This window comes from Triturus cristatus, chromosome 8, assembly GCF_964204655.1.
Source record: "Triturus cristatus chromosome 8, aTriCri1.1, whole genome shotgun sequence".
NCBI lineage: Eukaryota > Metazoa > Chordata > Amphibia > Caudata > Salamandridae > Triturus > Triturus cristatus.
In genome coordinates, this window is record NC_140591.1 from 808173891 (window position 1) to 808183094 (window position 9204).

At 48.5% G+C, this 9204-nt stretch overlaps 1 long non-coding RNA gene across 1 annotated transcript in view; it reads right to left on the reverse strand.

The window, feature by feature from the left end:
* Positions 1–1636, reverse strand: part of LOC146805117 (uncharacterized) — a 38292-nt gene extending 36656 nt beyond the window's left edge. The window contains exon 1 of the long non-coding RNA XR_014967428.1: positions 1557–1636. This is a non-coding gene — a long non-coding RNA (uncharacterized LOC146805117). The remainder of the gene's footprint in view (positions 1–1556) is intronic.
* Positions 1637–9204: the final 7568 nt, after the last annotated feature.

Below are 9204 nucleotides of genomic sequence, written 5' to 3' on the forward strand. Positions count from 1 at the left end.
GAATTATAGAAATGCAGGTACTCATCTGCTTACCTGCTTGCTTCTGAAAGGTGTCGGTAAACCCCAATTAAATATATTGCTGCACTTCTGAAAACAGCCGGTACCCCAACTTTCAAATTAAAAAAGTGCAGGTACTCATTACCGGACAGTACCTGCCGATTTAAAGCACTGCTCGACTCGACATGCCCAACATTCAAACAGTTTTTATTTTGGGTGGCAACATGTACAGCTTAGAGAGTAAGGGCCATATTATCAAGCCAGGCGATAAAATTATCGCCGCTCTAGCGGCAGAAAACTGCCGCTAAAACGGCGATAATGGGCTTGATAATATGCTCTATGGAATTCCAATTGAAGCCCATGTTAAATGTGAAGGACATCTAAACTGAGCTTCAATTGGAATCCCATAGAGCATATTATCAAGCCCATTATCGCCGTTTTAGCGGCAGTTTTCTGCCGCTAGAGCGGCGATAATTTTATCGCCTGGCTTGATAATATGCCCCTATGTGTCTCTTCGGTTTTCCATAAAACAAAAACATTTTGAAATTCCGCGTTCCATCAGGTTGGGTCGAACATCTTCACTTAAACAACGTTTATTCCAAGCAGTATCGCCAGCTGTCCTCGTGCGCCCTTCACCCTTGCAAGGCTGCTGCCTCTGAGGCTTCCGTACCACAGGAGTGTGAGCAGACACTTGTGGTCACGTGACGCAAGTCAAGTTTAGTATGCTATGGTCACGTGACGCTACTAGATTCCAGTTGACCGGTTACGTTACGAGATAGGGGTTGTAGGGTGAGACTTAATATGCCCAGCGGAAGCATGCAAGAACAATCTATGGGGCATATTTACAAGCCAGGCGATAACATTATCGCCGCTTTAGCGGCAGAAAACTGCCGCTAAAGCGGCGATAATGGACTTGATGATATGCTCTATGAAATTCCGATTGAAGCCCATGTTAGATGTGAAGGACGTCTAACATGGGCTTCAATTGGAATTCCATAGAGCATATTATCAAGCCCATTATCGCCGCTTTAGCGGCAGTTTTCTGCCGCTAAAGCGGCGATAATTTTATCGCCTGGCTTGTAAATATGCCCCTCTGACCTCCTGGGTAAATTATGTGTATACGTTATTAGTTGGTTTCCACAGGATGGGGGGCAGCATTGGTTTTACACGAACGTATCCTGTACGTAAACTGTAAATTCTGAAGAAGGGGGGTCACTGTTGTCATGTAATCTAAGGGGCTGCAGCGTCATTGTTGGCCAAACAAAGGCCTGGGCCACAACAGCCATTTAGATAGATGGATGGAGAGACATGGATTAGCTAACCGGGCGGATGGATGTATGGATATTGACATAGAGCTAGCTAGGCAAAGGCAGAGACAGACAGACCTATAGATAGATGTATAGTCGGATATACAGACCAATATATATACACACACACTCTCTCTCTCTCCAATTACCAAATCCAGCGAACCCTGAAAAATATCTTGCCACCACCCACTCTTTTTCTCCCTTAACTCCACGTCATCGCGATTTCTACCATCATTCATGGGATGTACTCACTCAGCCGTTCAGCCGGCATCCTCCGCCGACTCAGAGTTCCTCGAGTCTGCCTGCGGCCAGAGTGTGCGAGCTCTGCTCTGGGGCTCGCTGAAGCCGCTGTAGGTCTGCTGAAACTTAAGTCCTTCCTTGCCTGTTGGTGAAAGTTCAGCTGCTGTGAGACAGTACAGTGGGGGCTTCCGGGGTCTGGCAGGGAGCCTGGAATGTCAGGCTGGACCCGGAACGGTGGGACCGCTCGGGGCAGAAGGGCCTTCTGCACCAGGCGAAAAGACAAGGAAGTGAGGTGTGTAAACACGCTCGGAGACCTGCTTCTAGCCAGTGGCACCCTGTTTTTAGGTCTGGCTTGTGATCACCCTAAAAAGAGGGCTTTATGAAGCACCACCAGGAGACAGGCTTTAGCTCTTCCCACATGTTGGTAGGCAAGAGTAGGATTACTTTTGATTCAGTTGTGACTCCATGCAGTTGTGATCGTTTCGTTTACTTATCCAGCTGCCCAGTTTGAACTTTCTGGGGCAAGGGGCACACACTTGACATTGTAATGCTATTAAAGTGTCTTAGACAACTAGATCATTTAGTGTTTGGTTTTCTCTGGCAGTAGTAGAGAATGGAGGACAGCGGCCATTAACTTTAGAGTTCAGATTGTAGTTTTGTGTTTGAGAACCTATGGCTACACTAATCTACATAGACTTTTAGGTCTGGCTTGACAATGCTACTGTTGCCTAACCACTGATCAACAATAAGCATTGGCAAAGCCAATAGGTCGCGTGTCTTTGAGAGCTATTGTCTTTGTTTTTCTATTTACCTGTGTTGTACATTACTGTGGTTGTCTAGTATGTTTGAAGTTGTTTTCCTAATTGCTATGAAACAGCCCTTACTATTTGGTAACAATAGAACATCCCTTTACGGAAAACAAATAAGCTGTAAAATCTCATCTGAAGCGTCCAGTATTTCATCTTTGTCTTTGAATGGTACAGGGAGATTAAATGACGGGCGTCAAAGCGCAAACACTTAAAACATTAGGGCTGGTCCCCCAAAATGTAAGTGACTGGGGTGAGAAGCGTCTATGGGTCTTTTGCAGAGCAACAAGGAAGTATCCGCACACTAAAGTGATGGTGGAAACTAAAACACATCTTTCACACATATGAAAGACCCATATGCGTACCCGGTGCCCGAAGTGACGTGTGTAGAGGCAGGAAAGAAATATAATGCTGACATATGTAAAAATGGTGGCAGGAGAGAGGATGTCACGTGGGAAGGGGCACCCCCATGTTTGCTTTTCTGTGAGAGTAGGGTGAAGCTTTGCCCAAGTACAGTGCACGTAGGGCAGCAAGTGTTAATGTATGAAATTTTCTACACAAGCAAGGGGCACTGTTAGTGATGCACTGCTGCACAAGACAGTAGAAAGTTTTAGCGGCCAGAGTAATGCGCGCACATAATTTCCCCATGGAACTTAATTAGAGTGCATTTTAAACAGAAAAGGCTGGCACGGCTGGGACAAACTCAGTTAATTATAAAAAATTTATGTGCATGAAAAGTATAAAGCAAATTAATTTTCCCAAAAAGCAAATAATATTGGGAGAGAGTCCACAATGTGGCAAACAATGTGTTTTTGAAGGGCTGGTAGGGTTAGGACACATTTGGTTACTTGTAACAACTATTTCGAAACAATAGAACATCCCTTTACGGAAAACAAAACAAGCTGTACACCACGTCTGAAATGTCATCTTTGTCTTTGAACAGGACAGGGAGATTAAGTGCCAGGCGCCAAAGAGCAAACACTTGAAGCATTGGGGGCAGTCCACCAAAATATAAGTCACTGGGGTGAAGGGCTCCTACGAGTCTTTTGCAGAGCAACAAGGAAGTATCCGCACAGTAGAGTAATGGTGGAGACGAAAACACATCTTTTACACATATGAAAGACCCATATGGGTACCCGGTGCCCAGGGGGATGTATGTAGAGGCAGGAAAGTGTTTGTTGGGAGAACGCTGTAATGACCTCAGCACCGCTCTTGCAATGCTGAGCTGACCCGGAACCTGGACCCTGTAACACACCCTGGCCAGGCGTCGCAAGACGGGCTAGAACAAAGGGGCAAAGACCGCATAGGGTCTTCTGCCCATATCGCGACTAGGGTGTGTGTCTTATTCATTTGCCCAGCTATTACTGCACTTCTGTTAGCTGCCTGACCTGCAAGGTTCTCCACACTGGCGACGAGGTTGGGGACTTTGTTTACCCTACTGCCCGCAGCCCAGGCACAAGTTCCACCGGTGGCTACCTGCATGCGACACCGGCCCCTCATGTGCCCTGAGCGCCTTGGTTGACTGCCCATCCATTACTCCGCTGTGACCCTACCTACAGCACAGTGCTCACTGCACGGTGGACCCTCAAACATCAGTCGGATCCTTGGCGCAGCCTTCGCTGCGCAGCGTGTCCTCTGACTCGCTGGAGCAATGCTTGCTCCACCCACACCAAGTGTCCTGGTACCCGTGGCACTCGGAGGCATGCACACGCCCTGCCCGCGGTGGAGGTAGCACTCTATAGTGGCCCCTCCCTCAGCTGAATATCCTCGCGTTCAGCTGTGTGCCTCCTCCATCCCTCTCTTTGAACCTCTGTCTGCCTGCTGCAGGCCCCTTTGACCTCATAAGCCTGCAGCTTCCTGCACAGCAGAAAGTAAGTGAGGGGACATTTAATTTCCACTGGTGTGACACATATCCTTAGTAATCATACTCACCGTACTGCCCAGAGAGAATGAATATAAACTCCACGGATGACAATTATCTAGTCTTCCAAGGTACCGTCCGCCAAGGATCTCTAGTTGACGGAAGCCAACAAAGACAAGCTGCAACAACTGCGACCTTACTGGAAATATCATCAAGTATTGGCGGCTGCAAAATCTTCATCCCACTCGGTTGGTAAGTCACTCCACTTCCTCTTCTGCCCCTGCACCATCTCACGACCATGGCTGATGAAGCTGGCAACGCTGGGCCCCTACAGATGCCGCTTCTTTGCCCCAGTCACCACCCAGCACACGCAGGTCAGCGCACTGCCACCTTTTAGCGAACTTGCGGATCCCCCCTCCGCTTTGCTGGAAGACCTGGATTGGGAGGCTAGGCAACTACTTCGCTGTGACCCGGGAGACTGACGGCAGGGTGAAGAGGTCTCTTCTGTTATATTATGCAGGGGAAGATATATACAAACTCTTTGCACACCTACCTAAAACGGGTGCGGCAAACGACTATGATGCAGCGGTCAGAACACTCAATGCATATTTTGACCTGCAACTCAACCCGAACTACGAGCACTTCTGTCTGCCAATGGGAAAGGGAGTCCATGGACATCTTTTATGCATATGTGCGAGCGTCTGCGAGTACTGGCCACTATGTGCACGGCAGACGATCAACCTAAAGAGGCGAGGGCACAGATCATACAAGGCTGCAGAAATAAGACACTGAGAGGACTCATCCTATGTCAGCCTGGCATTACCTTGGATGACATCCTAATCCTGGCTCTGTCCCATGACCTGTCCAATGCCATAGCGACAGAAATGGACATAGCCATTACACAACAGCCGGAAAGACATGTACCAGTGAGTATTTGGCATTCTGGCTCAGTTCGCGCACAAGGAAGGGGGAGTAGGCCTCAACAATCAATCAATCTCCCATCTGGTTCCCTGTGCGGATATGACAGGAGAGAAGAACATCCCCTTGAAGAATGTCCGGCACAAGGACCAGGGCCAGACTGGGAATTCAAAATGGCTCTGACAATTGAGTCGGCCTGGCCACAGGGAGGGGGGTACAGAGTGCGTGTGGAAAACACTGCAGCTGCTTCTGGTACTGGGGTCTGATATTGCAGCACTGCTGCAAAACCGGCCCACTGTACCGAAAACTGTCTCCACCCTTCCGGCCCACTGGTAAAATGACCAGTGCCTGCTACGGCCAGTCCAGCCCTGACAAGGACAAATGCGCTCTAAGTGTGGCATCCTAAGCCACTTTGCCACCCCCCTGCAGAGACGGACCAAGGAACAGAGGCGCATGAGGGAGACAACCACCGTCGAAGTCAGTACGGCAACTGTCCTTAGAAGATCCAGAATCCCAGGGTGCCTCCAAGGTATCACCTCATCATCGCCATTACTTAGAAGACTCTTCCCCTGACGATGAAGAGGAAGCATTCCTTATATCATTCACAGGTGGCTTCAAGCCAAGTATGCACCCACAACCGACATGCATTGGCGAAGTCGCATGCTCTAGCATTAAAGCCCTGATCGACACGGGGGCCTCGGTGAACGTGACGGGGATTCAGCAATATCGGCGCGTACACGCATGTCCACCGCTATCCACAACCAACACCAAGATTTTCACATATGGAAGCCAAACACCCCTACCGCTAAAAGGAAAAATGACCGTCCAGTTGAGAGCAGAAGACCAAGAAGCCTGAACCACGTTCAACTTGGTTGACAGAGAGGAGGATTACCCTAGTTCGAAGCCTCATGGCAGAGAACCTAGGTCTGATCATCTTTGCACGCACTAAAATAAGTTCAGACTGAAGAGATACTCAGCCGATTCTCTCACTTATTCACTGGGCTCGGGTACTTAAAGGCTCCCCAAGTCAAATTGCATATTGATACATTTATCAAACCACTGGCCCTTTGGCAAAGGTGAGTGCTGTTCTCCCTGAGACCCTGGTTGAACAAGAACTGCATAAACTCGAACAACAAGGGGGTAATCGAGAATGTCTCTCGTCCAAAGCCATGGGTGTCACCCATGGTGTTCGCTGAACAGTTGAAAAAGGCAAAATACGGCTATGTATAGATATGCACCTCCCCAATTAAGCAATCAAGCGGTAGAGCCACATAACGCCCACGATGGACGATATAATAGCTGACCTCAACGGATCGCGATGGTTCTCCAAAATAGACCTCAACGCCGGATACCACCAACTGATGCTAGCAGAAGAAAGCTGCTACATAACCACATGTTCGACATACCTAGGATTACGTCGGTACAAATGGTTGAACTTCGGGATCTCATCAGCGGTGGAAGTATTTCAGGATGCGATTCGGGAGACCCTGTCTGGCCTACAAGGGGTACTGAATGTAAGTGACGTCATCCTAATTTATTCGACGTCCGTTGAAGAACACCACCGCACCTCAAAGTGGCACTGATACATCTATCCGACCACGGTGTTACCCTCCATAAAGACAAGTGTTTGTTCTTCTAGAACTCCATCGAGCTCTTTGGCTACGTGCTCAACCAGGAAGGAGTTCAAGTAGACCCTCATAAGTCCCATGCCATTAAGCAAGCACCAGCTGTCACAGACCACCAGCCGCTTGTTCCATTGTTCCGGGCTACAACACCACATCCTCCACTGCGGATTGAACTCTGGGCGATCCACCTGCAACACTACCAGATGGAGGTAGTTTACAGACAAGGCTCCAAGAACCCAGCTGACTTCCTTTCCCGGCAAACACCAGTTCTTGTGGAAGATGATACTGACAACACAGACAACTATGTAAACATTGTGTTTCACGGAGCCTGACAACATGCGCTTACCATCAAAGTGATCAACTAAGCCACCAGAGCTGACCCAGTCATGACGATGGTCATGGTTCCTCCAGCAGGGCTCATGGCACAATTTCCTATGGGACGGCAACAACTGGCATGCCCCGGACAAGGAGTGCCTCTGCAAGGGTCTCGCATCATAATCCCTTAGAGCCTCCAGCCCCGGGTGACAACCCTCGGCCATGGAGGCCTTCAGGGAACTGTTCAGATGAAGTCCTGAATGAGGGAGAAGGTCTGGTTCCAGAGATTAGAAGTGCAGCAGTGTCCATCTTGCCAGATTGCAAGCACTCAAGAAGCCCTGGCACTTATCATTACAGAAGAGCCATGTACGATTCCTTGGTCCCAGATAATGCTCAACTTAGGGAGCTCTCCAGATGGATGAATCACTGCGGTGATAATTGATAGTTACTCCAAATATCCTACAGTTGAGATAATAGAGTCAACAGCATTCACAAATGTTGCCCCTGTGCTATAGAAGACCGTCGCACTACTGGGACTCCTCCAAGAAATAAAGACGGATAGCGAACCACCATTCCAAGGGGCCGACTTCAAAGACCTACTCACAACCCTCATTATAAAATACCTCCGCATCACCCTGCAGTGGCCGCAAGCCAATGGCGAGGCTGAGCTTTTCATGCATATGTTGAATAAAGCACTCAGAATTGAAGTGGCCGAGGGTGCCAACCCTGAGACCTGCGTGTACCAATTCCTACGGGAATACCGAGGAATATCACACTGTACCAAGCAATGATCCCCCTGGTCTTTGATGTTGAATGGGCATTGGGGGGACACTATCCCTGTATCCAGTCAGTGGGCATCTACGCCGTATGAACCAGAAGATGCCCAATCCCGGCGCACTAGGACCAATGCACATGTCAGCCTGAAAAGGCGTGCTAAATCCCGGCAGCTCCTACTAGGGGACCTCGTGTTAATACAAGATCGCCGGCTGGGATGGAAGTTTTGGACGCCCTTTTAATCGGGTACATGGACAGTCTCACATTTGAGCGGTACAATGGTTACTGCAAATGGGGCGAGAGGTTGTCACAAAGAATATGTTGTGGTACAGAAGGATAGACCACCCCAGCCTAGAGACCACCCTGTCGGTAGGCAAAGAGGCCGACTGGGGCAATTTCAGCCTGCAGACTGAGTCTAGAAGAAGTTCCTCATTTAGCTCCCAGACTGAGACACTGAGTCCAAGACAAAATACAGAAACAGACCCCCATCATGAATCAAATGTTAGAAAAGAAAGCAGTCGCTCCCACCCTCGGTGCTACGACCTGAGGCGAAATCCACCATCAAGCCAAAGATTAGGAGACATTGCCTGTCAAGCACTCAGACGAAGGTCAACCCCTAGGTTCAGAGGGACTTAATGACCTCAGCACCGCTCTCGCGATGCTGATCTGACCTGGAAGCTGCACCCTGTAACACCCTCTGGCCAGGCATGGCCAGAGGGGATATAGTAAAGGGGCGAAGACTGCATGGGGTCTTTGGCCGATATCGTAACTTGGGTGTGTTTCTCATTCATTTGCACAGCTAGTACCGCACTTCTGTTTGCGGCCTGAACTGCAAGGTTCACCACAAACGCAAGCCATGTTTGAGGTAGCTATGGCAAGTGGGGAACTAAGAAAGAACAACAAATTTGTGAAATCGACTGTGTGTGCTATACAAAGATCAGATTTTAAATAAACTCTTGATCAGTTGAACACGCTGAACGTGTTTTCTTTTGCAAATGCCATCAGGGGAGAGAAAAAAACACAACATTTCCAACAGCGAAGCAGGCGGTGTTTGAGAGTGATTAGAAGCCATGTTTGCAGCAGCTGTGAAATACAGGGTACTAAAAACAACAAAGAATTTGTGAAATCACCCATTTGCGCTGTTCTGAAAATAAAGATAAATCCAAAGATTGAATTTTAAACAAACTTCTTGATCAGCTTAATGAATTTTATTTTGCAAATGCCGTCACCTGAGTGAAAAAGCACCACATTTCCAACAGTGAAGTGTGAGGTGTTTGGGGAGTAAACAGGAGCCATTTCTGGGGCAGCTATTGCATGCGGGGTACTAAAAGCAGCAAAGAATTTGTGAAATCACCCATGTG